This window comes from Arachis hypogaea, chromosome 14, assembly GCF_003086295.3.
Source record: "Arachis hypogaea cultivar Tifrunner chromosome 14, arahy.Tifrunner.gnm2.J5K5, whole genome shotgun sequence".
NCBI lineage: Eukaryota > Viridiplantae > Streptophyta > Magnoliopsida > Fabales > Fabaceae > Arachis > Arachis hypogaea.
Window position 1 is genome coordinate 133,656,295 of NC_092049.1, and position 16,896 is coordinate 133,673,190.

Consider the following 16,896-nt stretch of genomic DNA (forward strand, 5'->3'; position numbering starts at 1 on the left):
GTTTTTTTTTCATCATTTCAAATTTAACGTAGTATTATTTATATGATAGTTTGGTTGAAATTAAAATTACTATAAAAAAAATACTTAGATTGCTAAATTATAAACGCACACAATAAAGATATGTATACATGTTATTGGAATTAGATATATAAAATAACGACAAAAATATTATCCTAATTTAAAAAGAATATATATAAACCAAAATCATGTTACTTATTTCAAAAGGTTAATTATGCATAAATATCATGGATATTTATGATTGTCTTCATCTTTTTTAAGTGGTAGGCTAAAATATGGATCTGAATCTGAAGAAGCCTTCATTTTCCTACAAATAGTTGAAGGACAGAAGAAATGAATATGTTTTTTTTTGTTTTTAAATATCAAACTATAAGATAATTAATTAAAAAAAAGAGAATAGAAAGATGGTGCACCTGGAAAAAATGCTTCGTAATTCATCATACATCTCCTTGTCAATAACTTCTTGCGTCTTGAAAAATTGTCAGATTTTTTTTTACCATAAAAATAACTATATAAATGCTTCGGGTATATTCAATTAAATGGAATCTTTATTATAGTGAAAAATTCAATTTAAACCTGTAGAATTGAGATATCTTATTTTGCATTGAATTTTCTGAAAGGACAAAAAAATTATTATAATTCGTGAGTTATTATTGACAAAATGTAAATTAAATGATGTTATATCTGATTTGTTAGGTATTTTTTTTAATAACAATTACCTGCAATGATATTGTCTTGTACCGAATGAGTTAGTTGTGTTTTTCTAAGTTCATGGCTGAAAAAAAAAAAAAGTTAAACTTTTAACATACTTGGTATATAGATCGAAATAGACGGTTTTATTTATTATATACTAAAAGTTTATTGTATTACCTTTGATTTTTTTGATCCAATATTTCTCTTTTTATCATCTTCCATAACTGAGTCTTATCTGCTTTAACTATATACCTCCCCAACCAATATATATAGAATAAATTTTGAGTGGATGAACCTGATTCAATTTCACGTGTGAGTAATAACATTAAAGTAAAAATATGTATCATCAATGCAATTGTTACTATCATTAATACTGTAATATTTACTTTATTGTCGAATAGTCTCATTGATGCAAGTGATTGCCCATCTTTTCATGTATTCCATTACGATTAGAATCTTTCTTCCTGTAATTTATTAAACCAAATATGTATCACAATATATTTCAATAGTGTTTTATATATTAATTTAGATTAAGTAATTATACATTTCAAATAAGACATATCTATACTTTTTATTGGTTGCTAAAATTTAATTTTTATAATTTTTTTTTAAATCATGAAATTGATATCAACATTTAAAGAAGTTAAATTTTGAATTCGTTTCAAAGTAAATATAAAGATTGCATACCATAATTTCTTAAAAAAACCAACATTGATATATTCAATGATGTATCATAAAATTTCTATAATTTATGTGAATCTTAGTTGGTGCGTACCTGTTGGGTAAAGGAGATGTTCGAGTTTCTTTCTCTTATCTCTTGACGTATCCTGATGAGCTCTTGTGATATCAATTTATCTATTAAAAATATTAGTAATTAGTTGTTGAAATTAGTGAACAAATCTATCTATTCCAATGTTGATATTGTAATGATATAATTACATAATACACGGATTATACTTGTAAAAAGGCGGATGTATTTGCTAAGTACATAAATTACCTGAGGTGCAGGTAACAAAATTTATTTGAACACCACATTCTTTGTGAATTGTCCGCTTTTTCTAGCTACTGTTTCTTCTTTGACTAAGATTTTTGTGGTTGACTGAGAAACACTTTGAGATAGTGCAACGTATAATTGACCACGGCTGAACATATGTTTAGGGAGATAGATCCCAACCTTAGGAATAGTTTGCTCTTCTGATTTATTTATCATTAAGGCAAACTCAACCTTATAGAAAATTGCTTCCTGATAAGCACAAAGGGTAATCCTGAGTTCTCAGTTGTTTTGTGTTTTTTCCGAGGCAGAAAAAGCTCTTTGTCCAGAGTGATGGCCTGTTAAGATTTTCACGTCTAACATGTTTTGAAAAGTTCTTCGACACATTAACCTTGTGCCATTGCATAAGCCTACCTTAGGATCTATGTTTCTCAGTAACATCAAAGGAACACCTTTTTTTACCTTCAATGTATGAGGTGGCAATCCACCCATGGAGATTGAGTTAAGATATTCCTGTTGATATAAATTATTTGTATCTCCTTCTACTTCATCAAAAGATGCTAAAATTTGTTCGTCTTTCGAAATTTAGTTGATGATTATATCATTGAGCTGTTGTACATCATGATTTTTGGGTGTCAATATTGCTCTCTCCACCATGTAAAATGTATCCCACCCATGAGATTACAACTTTGGAAAAGTTTCTTCTATTAATTTGTGTAATGATGCCTTACTTTTCCATGGTATTGCCATGTGTGCTTCTATGTGTAGCAAGTCCTTAGATATGGTAGGCTCAATCCCATCCCCTATTCGCATGAGATACTCTGCAAAATTATGATCATTAAGAGATTGCATATTTTGTCGCAAGTGGAGAATTTTGGTGAATGCCCACAAATGTGATTTAACAATAGAAGTTGAAATCATTTGCGACTTATTTCCTTTCGGCACAACAGGTAGTACTTGGCGGAAATCCCCTCCCATAACCATCACCTTCTTCCAAATGGATTTTTGTTTTCTAATATGTCTCACAATGTGCAGTCTAATGATTCCATTGTCTCTTTATTAGCCATTGGCGCTTCATCCCAAATTATCGATGTCGTCTGCCTAATCAGTTTTGCGAGATCAGATTGTTTATTTATATTGCACATGGAGGATGGCTCTGCATTGATTGAGATCTTAAATCTAGAATGAACTGTTCGACCACCAGGCAGTAAAGTTGTAGCTATTCCTGAGGATGCAGTTACCAAGACAATATGCTTTTTACTTCTTAAGTCTGTAATTATAACTCTGTAAAGAAATGTTTTACCTACTCCTCCTGGTCCATCAACAAAAAATACTCCACTTTCTCTTCGATCAACTGTATTCATATTACACTTGAAAGTTGCAGACTGGTCATGATTCAATCTTTCTATAGAACACAGGTCTTCTTAAGGAACTTTAATGGACATTTCTTCTTAAATAATTCTAGGCATGAAGTTGTCGTTGTCGGTGTCTGAGGTTAGAGCTGGTAAATCCCTAAGCAAACGATTTGTCAACCCATGGCATGTTGTAGTGCTTGTTGATGCGTAATCATCCACCATACATGAAAGAAACTCGTCCCACAGACTTTTTACATCTGCTGTCTCACAAAAAATTAAGATGGTGGAAAATAACCTTCTTAAGGCACATGGCATTCTTAAAATGGATGCCTCAACCAAACATGATCTTATACTACTATCACTCTCCAACAGTCCTCGATGCTGAGTGGATTGCTTAAAGGACGAATATTGGACACCATTCACTGTTAGCAAATCATCCTAACCAGTTGGGCCTCTTACATTTGACAACAGAATACGCAAATAGAATTTTTCACCTTCTGTTGGTGAAATGGTATAGATTCGACCGATAACTCTCTTTTGTGACCTGCGTTGACGCCGTTCTTTTTTCTTGTTGTGCCAACTGTAATATTCTGGGATTTTCCTGTACAAAAGATGCCTAGATTGTTGGTCATCGGTCCAATTAAGTGCAAAGAATTCAGTGAGCATTGTTTTTGAGAAATAGTCATTATTAACTATTTCAAAAATAGTTTGGCGCTCATAAAAGCTCACTTGATGTTGATTTGGCAAATGAACTTATAATCTTTCAACTGATGGCTACATTAGGTAAAGGTTGAATTTAAATATCCTTCAGCATGCCTCTAGAGAAGCAATCCATCTTGCATCAATAAATTGTTGCACCTCATCATAATGAGAGCTTCTGTGAACCTCCATTGCAACATGGTCTGGTCCCTTATAGCAATACTTGTATAGATAATTATACTCTTGATACTTCTACATATCTTTACATTGATATGACAATCATACTCCAGTAATAGTCAAGGATTGTACAGAATCACCCATCTATTTTCAATTGTGACATTTTGGTTTATAGGGATTGGAGTTTCAAATCGCTTCCTATATTGAGGATATGAGTCATCACCTCATCGTGTCTCTGGTACGAACTCTTTTGGGTAGTTGCGTTTACATTGACCATTTTCATGCATGGTGAAGATTGATTAAGTATTCCACAAGGACCATGGACCATATGCCTTAGCACTGCCTCATGTAAGTGTGGTTCTATTTCTTTACATGGTATTTCCGCTCGGACCAAACTATCATATTGGTCAGGATCACTCAACTTGTCATTATTTTCTAAGATTAGCAACATATGTACGCGTGACAATCCTCTTTTCTGAAACTCAGTGACATAAATATAACTTTTTATCTTTTTCAATACACCTTTGGTAATAACATCCTCCTTTAATTGTTTGAAATTGGCTCTGAAAATCCTAGTTGTTAAATCCAGGCGATCCTATGGAGTTTGAGTAGGAATGAGTTCCAAAGCTATTTCTAACCATGATGGATTGCATGTCATAGTGAGAAAAATATTCGGTTTGACTTCTTTAAGAACAACAGTCATTCCATCCTCATACCGCTAGGTCATATCTCGATGATTGCCCATGAATGACGATGGTAATATCGTTCTCCTGCCAACACTTTCTAAAACCAATTTTAGAGAAGAGTATTATTAGATTGAAATTTTAACTTCAGGAACACGTAATGATCAATCGTGTGGCCATTAAATTGAATAATAGTTACCAGCATTATTCTCTCCTGTGTGCAAAACATATTGTAAGTCTTGATATAGTTCAGCTCGAAGTTTCTTTTGTCTTTATTGAACCCATCTTAACTCGCCTGTTTCTATGTTCACATAGTTGTCAACAACATATTGTTGAAGAAGTTGCCTTGCTTGCATAACTGTTGAGTGATCGTTGGAGCAGATCTACAAATTTTGAGGATATTAGAAAATTATTAGAAATTGTGAAATGATATATTGGTACAAACTATCATCTAAGGAAGTCTATAAATAATATAACAAATATATGAGTTTGTACCTGGAGTATATAGCTATAATATGTCCGACATGATACTTTGTTCCCACGTTGAGTTCGAGTATTGATATCCCATCCATGGGTTCCAAATGGAAAAAGAAGAGGATATTGTAGTGGATCATAATAGCCAACAAACTCCTGAATCCTTCTGAGGTTACCAGCATGAATTTAAACCTTGATATATTGTTCGCGCACCATTGTTTCAATGTCATCACCGACTATTATGGCTGATTAGCAGGTCGCTCTCTGATCACCAAACTACACTCTTGCACATCTAGTCATTGTGCAAGTTGGCGGAATACATGGATAAAAAGATTATATCGGTGCAACAATTGTTGTAGCTTCAAAACCAAACTTTTATGTAGTTGTGTGTTCTCCAACATTCTATTTTGTAACTCATGCTCAGTATCGTATATATACAGTTGCAAGAAGCGTGGCTGTGCCCCTTGATCCGGATGAAATCCTCCTATACTGTGGTACATTGATCCTTGAGTACGGAATGTATATATACCGTGATTTGCTATAGCTAATTGTTCGTCTATGTGTACACCGTACGAAGTGAATGAAAAAACATGATTGTAACCACGAATGTATTTCCTGAAATAGTTCCCTTCTGCAGAAGGGTCTAAGAAGATTTCAAGTAATTTATGAGGATCATTTACTTGGGGCAAAGAGACTTTTTTCCCATTACAACACATGTCAAATGTTTCTTGGTGAAACAGACGTGCGTTACAGTGTGTATACATGTTCTTGGAGTAGGTAGTGTAGTTTGAAGCACTACTATTGTATTTCTTACATTATTAAATTTTAATTTGATAATTTTTTTTATTATCAAGGGTTTATTCCCTGGTTACTGTAATTACGTTAAAATTTAGTTTTCATCACTAAATAATATTATGTGTCTCATGATTTTTGCTATTGGATAATAGTTATAGTAGCATCTTTTTTAGTTAGTACTTAAATTAGTTATTCATTAAAAATTTACCCTGTAACTCATAAAAAATGTATACACCGTTATCTATGTTTTTAATTTGAGATTTACATTATTTAGTTATCTATTGACTTGTAACATTTAATATAATATTTAAATTTTTTTTTAATTTTAAAAAATTAGAACACATTGTGCCATCACCAAATTTCATCATTTATTAAATTTTTAATTTGTTAATGACTTTATAATAAAAAGGACCCATATAATCTGTACAGTATATTTTTAAATACATGAGATAGGTCATTAATATTTTTGTAGTATCCGTTAATTGTCGTTTTTGTGTTTAAATTATATTTTTTTTGTTTAGTTTTACCTTTTAATTTTAAAAGATATATGTTGTTACAAAAATTTTATTACAAAGTTATTCTTCTTATTATTAGTTTCATGAATGTATCTACTATTTTAAATATTTTATTTGTTAAGTATTTATTTTAATTTTTTTATTAAATTCAGAATTTTGTTTACAATGTATAGTAAGCATAATTTAAAGAGCAATACTGACAATAAACATAATAAAAATTCATTTGTTATTATGATAACTAATACGCATAATAATACAATAAGTTTAACTAAACACATTTTATTAGTAGTGTACATTAATAAAACTTTATATTTATTCAGTATAATAAATGTTTTAAATGATCATTATATGATGATAATAAAATATTAGAAATATAAATAGAATATTCACCATTCATGTTTGCATGACTTCTAGCATTGTTTGTATTTGGTTTATAAGAACCAATTGGTTGAGGCATTGAATTAGTAGCAGCACCGGTGTCTCGACCTACACCTATATTTAAAAAAATGCGAATTTTATATGTTGCGTACTTTTTTGAAAAAATAAAAGATTAGTGCTTAGCAACAAAATAAAGTGTGTTAATTAAGTTAGTTAATATTCTACGTTAAGAAGATTTAATGTGCAGACAAAATAACTTATATCGACGTATTTACATGTTTTAAGCATATGAGATACTAATTAGGGGGATCTGTTACTTGGACCAGCTTCATTATAATGTATTTCCGTACCTATGTTTTTAAAGAGCAATATAGATAATAAGCATAATTTAAACTCATAAGAAAGGAATTAGTTATCATAATATCATCACTGGTTAATTTTTTAATTGGACAAAAATTTTAACTTAAAAGGAGTTAATCTTTATTTATGCAGTGTTTTTTTAAATACAGAAAAATAAAAAAGAATAAATATCTTTATACTCTTTCTTAATCGTTATGTTTGTATGTAAGTGAAATATATCCTAATTTTATTTTTAATTTTTTAAAAATATATATTATTATCAAAGCTCTAAAATATGAGAACATAAAAAATAAAAAATTAAAAATTAAAATGTTAAAAAATTTAATGTTACATTGATTTATTATTTTAATATATAAATTTTATTTTGATTATAAAATTATTATAATAAACTTTAATATAAGAGTATAATTTAATATCTTATCAAATTTTGTGTAATGTGTTAGATCAATAGATTGAATTCGAAGTGGTCGAGAGGTTTTGACCGTTATCTTATATAAAATAGTATTTATATACGAAGGAATTTTATTTATTTTTTAATATAAAAATACACAGGCATATTTTTTTTTTGTTTTTAATTCTTTAACTCATACATCTACATGAATTTAAAATATGAATATAATTTTTCGTAATAAATTTATAATAAATAAAATCATGCGTTGAAGAGTACTCGTTAGTTTATTTTTTTATAAGTTATAGTAATAAATTTATTTTCATTTCATAGTTTGGTGAATTCTATGATGTCTATGGTATGGTGCCTAATTTTTGCCTAATTTATTTGATATAATAAGTTTTGAATATTTAATAATTTTTTATTTTTATACTTTTAAAATTAAATATTGATTTTTAACCCTTTTAGAAAGTTAGGCAAATATTTGTAGGCACCATAACAACCACCTCATAGTTTATATTTTGTAAGATATACTTATCTATTCAAATTAAAAAATATACCCAGCATGAAATTAGAGATGTATGTTTTGTGCTTCTTATTCTATTTGTTATTATTAGTCTTAAAAGAATATTTTTTATTTTAAATTTTTAAAATATTTATAATTGACGTGATTATTGATTTGGTGAAATTTTTATTTCTATTCATAAGATAGCAAGGTGAAGAGAAGAAAAATGTTTGCGAGACTAATATTAAAAGTGAAAGAGTAATTTAATTCTCTTAGGGACTAAGTAAGTACGATACAAGGTGGAACAATTTTTTTATTGAAAGTAAATCAATTTTAAAATATGTGGTGGAATTAAAAGTAAATCAGTTTGATATTCTATTGTGGGATAAATTATTTTTTTATCAAAAAAATAAAAAAAATGGAAGACGTAGTAACAGTTTGTTATATTGAATTCAGTATTTAACAAAAAAAATAGAGATAAAATAAAAAGGATGAATTGAATACTAAATTTTTCTATTCCCATTATATATTGGTATAGCCAATTATATATTAGTATAGGTATAGATTTTATTAAAGAGTACGTACTCTTTTGTGTGTAATTTTTTTTTAAAAAAATAAATAATAGACATAAAAAATATGTAAAATTAATTGGTATAGATTTGATTAAGAAGTACTTTTTTATATGTAATTTTTTTTAAGATAGACAATACACATCATATATTGGTATATATTTTGGGTTTAATTTTGAAGTAATTGCATCTCTACCAAATTTCTTATGAATGAACTACTTTAGTCCCACATGTTAGGATTTGGTTGAATTAGTCCCACATTGCTTAGGATAGCAAATGGAGTGGGTGGCCTAGGCTATAAATATGAGGCTAAGTTCTCCATTTGTTTTTGCACCAGTCAGAAACACTTTAAGCTTGTATCTGATTTTTCTTTTCCTCTGTACTCTTTGATTAGAGAGTGTTGTGAGGTGTAGTTAGATATTTGCTTTGAAAGAGTGTGGGTGTACTGGGGTGCCGGTGAGAGAAAGAAGTCTATGTGTTGTAACAATTTTCACATAGTGATATTCTCTGGTTGTCATTTGACAACGGCCGTGGTTTTTTCTCCGGTAATTGGAGTTTCCACGTTAAATTCTTGTGTTGTGATTGTGTCTATTTTATTTCTCTGTCAAAGGTGTTTTCTCAAGGGGGAATTGTGTCTTATTCCCAACAAGTGGTATCAGAGCTTCGGTTCGGTGGGATTTATTCTTAGTATGCTCTGTGGTTGCAGCCTAGTCTGACCTTCCACATCAGAAAAGAATTTTGTCCTGTGGCTTGAGGTTGATCTTTGGTTGCTGTTGTTGTTGCTGGAAGGCAGTGTGACACTGTGAGAGTGCAGTTTGGAAAAGGTTCTGGCTAAGGAAAGACTTGGTATTTAAGTGTGTCCATTGTGACCCACCTCTCTTTCCTGGGGACCCTTCCTAGTGCACGGTCTACAGTTGAGTTATACTATTCCAGTATACGGTTGCAACAATGTCTGGATATTCAAGTGCTGTGAAGCTTGAAATAGAGAAATTTGATGGAAGAATCAATTTTGGCTTGTGGCAAGTACAAGTCAAGGATGTGTTGATACAATCAGGTTTGCACAAGGCGTTGAAGGAGAAGATCTCTGGTTGCTCTCTCTATGAGAGAAGATGATGTTCTCTAGAAGACAAGAAGTATCCTCATGGTATTACCGCACTGCCATGGATAAGGATAAGTTGTGGCAATCGGGTCCACAATTGCACACGGGCATTGGTTGGCGTTGAGATGCAAGGTGTGTGGCGGAGTTAGGTCGATGGCTGAAGAACTTCCAGGAAAAGCCAATTTGGAAGTTGCACCATGAATTTTCAGCAAGGTTTCGATCTGTACCAAGGCGAAATTCTTGGAGTGGTCTAATTCCAAGTGAGTATACTTTCATGGTGGAGTATGATAGTTCTCTGAACTATGATTGTCGGTATAGACAATGGCAGCAAAGAATTGTCGGTGTTGACAATGGAAGCTGAAGATGTGTGACTATTTCAATCAAGGTGGAGATTGTTAGGATTTGGTTGAATTAGTCCCACATTGCTTAGGATAGCAAATGGAGTGGGTGGCCTAGGCTATAAATATGAGGCTAAGTTCTCCATTTGTTTTTGCACCAGTCAGAAACACTTTAAGCTTGTATCTGATTTTTCTTTTCCTCTGTACTCTTTGATTAGAGAGTGTTGTGAGGTGTAGTTAGATATTTGCTTTGAAAGAGTGTGGGTGTACTGGGGTGCCGGTGAGAGAAAGAAGTCTATGTGTTGTAACAATTTTCACATAGTGATATTCTCTGGTTGTCATTTGACAACGGCCGTGGTTTTTTCTCCGGTAATTGGAGTTTCCACGTTAAATTCTTGTGTTGTGATTGTGTCTATTTTATTTCTCTGTCAAAGGTGTTTTCTCAAGGGGGAATTGTGTCTTATTCCCAACACCACATCGGGTAACTACAGTAAAAAGTTAGGTAAAAAATTATGAGAGATTCTTTCGATGCAGGAGATAATCCGCAGAGACCTAATCGCAAGAGGAAGGCTCCTCCACCACCCGAGGCCGCTGTTTGTCATAATGCTGTGTGTTATCCATATTCATTAATGATATATATAAAAAATTTTATATAAAAATAGAAAAACAGAAATAGATTAATAATATGAAAACAAATGATATATGAACATCAGCGATAAAACTAATATATTTGTCTAAAAAAAGTTACAAAACAAATGATTAATAATATATAAAAATTAAATTAAAATATAAAACCTAAAGAAAAACAGAAATAAATTAATAATATAAAACAAATGATATATGAAAATTAATATATTTGTCTAAAAAAGTTACAAAACAAATGATTATGATATATATAAATTAAATAATATTATAAATAAAAATTTTAATTTATTATTTTATAATATCATTTCTTAAAAAAATGGATGTATGTATATAATTTTTTATTTATATTTGTTAAAGATAGAGATCGAATTACAAATCAGAGTACGTATACCATAGAGTACGTAGTGAGTACTAAATCATATAAATTAAGACTTCTTTTTTGTCTTCATCCCTTTTAAAATTGTTATAAATATATTATGGGAGAAAAAAAAGTTCATTTTCTTAAAAATATAATTATAATATATTATTAATAATGAGTTGTTGGACAGGTAATGTAATGAGCAGTTTAGTCTCTCTTAGAAGATAAGTTCACTTTGATTAGTTTTAATTATCACCTTAATTTTAGTTTATTATCATTATTAATTTATATATATTCTTGTTTTTTTCATTTTTCATTAGTTTGCTTAAACTGTATAATTGTATATAAATCATTAATTTACTAACCCTAACTAATTAAACAAAGAAACTCCTTTATCTCTCCTCCTCTTATTTTTTCTTTGTCGCCGGTCATGATATCAATAATCAGTAATACTATTGAATGACTTGTGTATGTACTTTGATCTTTGGCTCCTTCTTTTTATAGAATAGTATTATGAATCCGTCATAACTATACAAAACACGATAATTTAATGAAACAAAAAAAATTATTTTATTAAATATTTATTAATTATTATACTAATTAATATATATTAAATAAAATAAATTTTGATTATTTTAATTAATTTTTTTATTATTAAATATTTTCATAAAAAAAATACAGAGACTAAAGTATAGCATTTAAAATAATCTTTTAGATTGATAATATATAGTAAACGGCAACAACAATAAATAATATTTTTTAAAAATTATTATTGTTATTACATAATTTTTTTTATTAAAAATTTAAAACAACCAAACAAAAAAAAAAGAAAATAAAATCTTAAATTAGTGTTTAGAAGAGAGATATAGATTGAGAGACTGAGACTGAGAGATAGAGACTGTGATAAGTTTTAATATTGTGTTTGGTGTAAAGTGAGAAACAGAGACTGAAATAAAAATAAAACTCTAATTTAATTTACACGAAGAATAAAGTTAGAATTAATTAATTGAAATGAGGTATTTTAGGTATAAAATGTTATTAAAGTTTTAGTCTCTATTTTCAAAAATTTCAATTTTTTGTGTCTCCACTCTTTAAAAGGACTGAAATACTAAAATTTTAAAAACAAAAATTAAAATTTTAATACTATTTTTTAAATTAATAAACATAATATTAAATCTTAGTCTTCTAATCTTCGTTCCAATACCTCAAAATAAATATTACCTAAAAGAATAAAAAACCGCAGAACAATCTCTCTAAATATTTATCTCAAACTCTTTCTAAAGCAATAGAACCTTTACATACATAAGTTATTGATTAGCGGAAGCTAAGATCTAAACGTCATTATTCTATTATTATACTTCTTAAAGGACTAATTAAAGCGGTGGCATAATAAAACCATAATTTTTTTACTATTTTCAATCTTCGAAACTAATATGGCAGCAACTATAGTTTTTTTAATTCAATAATAACAATAATAATACAAGTGTTGGTAGATATGGGAACCCTGGTCAAAGTCAAAAAAGTTGAAATCCCAAACAGAGTTTCCACAATCACAAAGCTAGGGCATTGGATTTGTTAAATAAATATATACGAGCTCCCAAGAAAAAGACGAGAATGAGCATTCCTAGGGCTTGTTAGCTTATGATAGGATTCTATTTGAGAAAACAAGGACACAGAAGCACATGAAGCATGCACCACTTTTATATAATATTTCCAACCCCACATCCTCACATACATCAAATTAAATTAATATGAGAAAGAAATTAAAGAAATATTTAAAAATGGCCTTTTAAGTGAGGATCTTTTAATAAGTGCTTTAAGGAGTAAAGAGACAAATTTTAAATTTTTAATATTTTAAAATATATAACAAGTTTCAATTACTTATGTTATTTTAAAACTTTTTAAGACTTAAATAAACTATTTGTCTTTATAAAATTTTGTATTTTTTATTCTGGTCCAACAAAATTTAAAAGGCCTTATTTTAATTTTCGCTGCTAGTTTACTCCTTAACTACTAATGCGGCAAGTTAAATGTTAATATATATGACATGATATTTGACATTAGTAGTTTAGTTTGTCGTATCAAAATTTAACTTGTCATGTTAATGCTATTAAACGAAATAAGCTAATAGTAAGAATTAAAATAGAAATATTTTAAATTTTTTGAATTAAAATTGAAATATTACAAAGATCAAAACTACAAGAATAAGTATTTTATAAAAACAAAAATTTATCTAAGATATTAATTAACAAAAAACCCTTTGAACTATCTAAAGGTTACTAACTACTAACTAGCTAGGTCCGTAATTTCTGGGTTTCAAGTTTCAACTAGTGTGGGGTCAAAATTAGAGGGTTAAATTAGAAGTGCTAACTTGCTTAGACTATGGTTAATGAATACTACTATTGATGATGATCACATTTAAAACTCATGAAATATCTTAGTTTTAATATAATAAATTATTAAAAGAAACTATACTAATTATAATTTAGTATGTCAATGTTATGGTGGTTATGGTGACTATAATATTTTAAAAAATATTTTACTAAAATTAAAGTTAGTTTTTTTTTTTATTATTTAGCAACACTTTTTAAAATATATTGCTAAAAAAATATTATCAAAATAAAAATAAAAATATGACTTTAATTTTTAAAACACTTATATAATGACTATAATTTTATCTACTAAATTAACATATAGATATATATAGTGAGATAATACATAATAGTATAGTAGGTAGGGTGCAAAGGGACAAAAAGTAGGGAAAGGGATTGTGACCCACTCACAATAGACGCTAGTATAGTATAAGTGTGTGTATATAACTTTAGTAAAAGATTAATATGAAAGGTTGCACTTTATTTCTTGGAATTATCTTGTTTGATGGGAGGGGTAGGGTTTGTGGTTGTGCATGGATAATGCTGCAACCAAGCAGAGAAGATGCGCAGAGAGAAGAGAGAAAGAAGCAACACAGTTGGTAAAATAATTAAATAATTATTAATTATTTAAAATAATAATTATATGTGGTATTCTTTCCAAGAAGGCACGGGCACTCCGCTGATTTCTCCTATGCAAATCAAATAAATCCCGCTTCCCAAATCCCACTAGCTCTAAGTTTAACTTCAATTTAATTTAATTTAATTTTTACTCTCTTTAATATACTACTATCTCTACAACTATATCCTATATCTTACACTTACATTAATCTATCCTCGATTTTCTTGTTCTTTTTTGTGTCTATATGTGTGTGTGTTTGTTTACTTTGATACATTAATTAGTTAGTACTAGTTAATTAGATAGTTTAGTTAATTAATACGTGTGTTAATAAACAAATAAGGGGCCATAGGCAAAGAGTTAAAATGAAAAGAAAAAGAAATGGCAGATCCATTTTGTTGTTTTCTCATTGAATAAATCAGTCGACAAAAGACATTGATGCAAGTAACAAAGTCCTAGCTAGCTAGGTAAACGTAGAATGAATAAGTTAAGATGAAAATTAAAGAGCATTATTTTTGGAGCATGCATGAGATTTAATTTATTTCTATGATTATTAATTTGAATGGGCCTTCAGCCTTGAGTATTATCCTTCATCACTAGTTTTTTAATAGTGATTTTATTTATATTCAATATCCCATGCATGGTCCGAAAATAACGTTCTTTAATTTTTCATCTTATATATTAACTTATTCATTCATCACCAACTCACTATATATATAGTTTAATAGAAGCATATGAACAAAAAAATTATTTAAAAAAAAGTTCATTTTCCAATTCTGGTTCTACCAAAGTATATATTGTCAATTATTTCTGTTCTCTTTTATATGATATTATCACAATGCAGTTATCACAATGACCACATATATAATAAGACAACATGATAGATATTTCTTATTGGTTATTTCATTTGAAAAATGTCACAATCTATTCAAGCATATCATCGGATCATGCGAAGAATAGCAAATCCATCGACATAAAATTAACATATAATAATGGAGATCAGGAAAAAATTTATAACCCTCTATATGATTCATTCATGGGTTTAATTTACCTATTTTGTGTCTTAAAAATAAATATTAAAATTATAAATTAAATTCTTTTATTAAAATATAAAAAATTTAAGTTTTCAATATATTTGTTTTATATTTATTAAAAAAATTACTAATTTAATAGTTGAAAGATTCAAAAGCTGATAAAAAGATTCTAAAAATTGTTATTAACAATTTTTTTTAAAAAGATTATTAATTTTAATAAAAGTGATCAGACGTTAATTGAGTTAACTAAAGTTAGTGTCAAATGTTGACGTGTACTTAACAATTATTATAATAAAATAAAAAGATAAATAGGCCATTGACCTTTTATCTCGCGGACATTTAAATTTTTGAAAATTTGAAAATACATTTAAGTCCCTGATATTATCAAAATCTGGACATATTGATCCCTAGATTTAATTTGTCCCATTTTAAAGACTCTCTCACGTATGCATCTATATATCGGTCAAATCAATACAACGGAAGTCACGTTTAATATTTTCGTTAGGTCTAATAGATCTAAGTGAATAGAGAGATCAATATGTCCAGATTTTGACAAGGTCAAAAACTTAAATGTATTTTTAAATTCTCATGAACTTAAATATCTGTAAACCAAAAAGTTAGAGATCTATTTGTCTTTTTTCTAATAATTTTGAAAACACCCAAATTTAAGTTTTTTTTAGAAAAAACTCTTATCTCTTTTTCTCTTCTTCTTCAATAATCTCCTCACATCCTCAATCTCCTTAGCCATCCATCTCTTCCTCCTTTACTGACAACCTTCAAATCAAATATATAATTTTAAAATTAATATATATATAATTTTCCTTTGAATTTATTCATTTACATGTATCATCTAAAATTATAAACTTAAAAAAAATTCGGGGGTAAAGAAGATGTTAAAGAAAGAAGAGAGATGGAAGTGCGAAATGAAATTCTTCTCTCATTCCAATTTGAGTTGTCTGCTCTTCTCATTACCCTTTGTCATTGTTGTTTCTACCTTCTTCTTTCTTCTTTTTCTCCTCCTTTGACCAACCTCTATCTCTGTCTCGCTTTGATGGCGGCGTTGTTGACATCTCCATCTCCAGGATGGAACCCAGCAGTACCGAATTTGAGAGTAGATTTGAGACAGAGAATGGAACCCAACTATAGAAGCAGTATAGCACTATCTTTCGTCGCTATCGTTCTCCTCCTTTCTCCTTCTCTCTTTTTTTTTTTTTTCTCTTTTTTCGTTTTTTCTGATTTTTTTTTATGGATATTGTGGTTTTGACACTGAGATTTGAATCAGAATTTTATTGTTGTGATTTAATATTTGAATTTGAATTTGTTGTTGTAAGTGAAGGAGGATGAGACGGATGACCGAGGAGATTGGAGGTGTAAGGAGATTAGAGACGAAGAAGAGATGAAAGTTTTCGAAAAAAAGAAATTAGTGTCCTTAAAAAAAATTAAAATTGGGGTGTTTTTAAAATTATAAAAATAAAATATGGGTAATTTTATAATTATAATAATTGTTAACTACCACTTCAGCATTCAACATTATTTTCAGTTAACTCAATTGACGGTTGGTCACTTTTGTCAAAATTAATTATTTTTTAGGAACTTTTTTGTTGATAACATCTTTCAAAATTGTTTTTGTCAGCGTTCGAATCTTTTGAATACCAAGTTGATAGTTACCTCTTTACTAAATAAAAAAATTTAAAATTTTTCACTAATAGTAAGCTTATTATGTCCGTTCACTACAAGAAAGTCGCCGGATACCGTCGGAAGTAATGCGACGATATAAACCTCACCTGAAAATGCTTACCAACGGATTTTTCTAATCCTACACTAATTTTCGTCG